This window comes from Bison bison, unplaced genomic scaffold (assembly GCF_000754665.1).
Source record: "Bison bison bison isolate TAMUID 2011002044 unplaced genomic scaffold, Bison_UMD1.0 scf7180017465725, whole genome shotgun sequence".
Lineage (NCBI taxonomy): Eukaryota > Metazoa > Chordata > Mammalia > Artiodactyla > Bovidae > Bison > Bison bison.
The window spans coordinates 1-1,594 of NW_011374181.1; the positions used below are offsets into that span (position 1 = coordinate 1).

Below are 1,594 nucleotides of genomic sequence, written 5' to 3' on the forward strand. Positions count from 1 at the left end.
CCAACTTTTTTCACTCTCCTCTTTCACTTTCATCAAGAGGCTTTTTAGTTCCTCTTCACTTTCTGCCATAAGGGTGGTGTCATCTGCATATCTGAGGTGATTGATATTTCTCCAGGCAATTTTGATTCCAGCTTGTGTTTCTTCCAGTCCAGCGTTTCTCATGATGTACTCAGCATATAAGTTAAATAAGCAGGGTGACAATATACAGCCTTGACATACTCCTTTTCCTACTTGGAACCAGTCTGTAGTTCCATGTCCAGTTCTAACTGTTGCTTCCTGACCTGCATACAGATTTCTCAAGAGGCAGGTCAGGTGGTCTGGTATTCCTATCTCTTTCAGAATTTTCCACAGTTTATTGTGATCCACACAGTCAATTAGGGAAATGCAAATCAGAAGCACAATAAAGATACCACTTCAGCTTTCCGCGTCCCTCGCGGTGGGCGGCGGGCGGCGGGCGTCAGGACTGAGCCTTGCACTGGGATCCGAGGCTTTTCGGTCAACGGCTTCTTAGCGGGCCGCGCCGCAGCCTACCCAGCTCCTCGGTGGAGAGAAGATGGTGGGCCAGAACAGCGCCATCGCCACCGGAGTGTGCGGGGCCCTTTTCATCGGTTACTGCGTTTACTTCCTTTACTTCGACCGCAAGAGACGGAGTGACCCCAACTTCAAGAACAGGCTGCGAAAACGAAGAAAGAAACAAGTTTGCCAAGGAGAGAGCTGGGCTTTCCAAGTTACCTGACCTTAAAGATGCTGAAGCCGTTCAGAAATTCCTTCTAGAAGAAATACAGCTCGGTGAAAAATTACTAGCTCAAGGTGAATATGAGAAGGGTGTGGACCATCTGACAAATGCGATTGCTGTGTGTGGACAGCCACAGCAGTTACTGCAACTGTTGCAACAAACTCTTCCACCACCAGCGTTCCAGATGCTTCTGACTAAGTTCCCAGCAATTAGTCAGAGAACTGTAAGTGCTCAGAGCTTGGCTGAAGATGATGTGGAATGAGAAACAAATGTCAACATAATGATCTCAGTTAAAACATATTTTTAAAATCTTAACTCAGAAGATGATCGGCTCTGGGGGAGTAAGGGCAGATAAGCACATTATGGACTGGCCTCCACAGTGAAGTCTACCAAAGTTAATTTTTACTTTGTATAGATCCATTTGTCTGTTTTATTTATTTTTCCCAGTGAAAAGTGTATTTTGATAGAGAGCTTTTCATTTTATAAATACACTATGAATTACTGGGAAAAAAAAAAAGATATCGTTTCAAACTCACCAGGATGACAGTGGTAAAGTAAAAATATATATATTTGGTCTTTGCCCTTGGTTTTTGGCCTACGGTTCCTAAACTCTTTGGAATTTCTTGAATGGTAAGAGCGTCTTTTTTTATTCAAAATGATGCCTTTTTGATCAGATCTGAATTTATGCCAATGAGGTGGCTCTTTGTGGGCCCTTCTCCATGGGGACTTGTTGACAGAGGAACCAACCACATGATTGGAAAGTACACCCATGGCGGATTCATGTTGATGTATGGCAAAACCAATACAATATTGTAAAGTAATTAGCCTCCAATTAAAATAAATAAATTTAAATTAAAA

The 1,594-nt window shown here is 42.8% G+C and overlaps 1 pseudogene; it reads left to right on the forward strand.

Annotated features, from left to right (window-relative positions):
• The first annotated feature begins 553 nt into the window (after positions 1 to 553).
• On the forward strand, positions 554 to 998 carry LOC104985035 (annotated as a pseudogene).
• Positions 999 to 1,594: the final 596 nt, after the last annotated feature.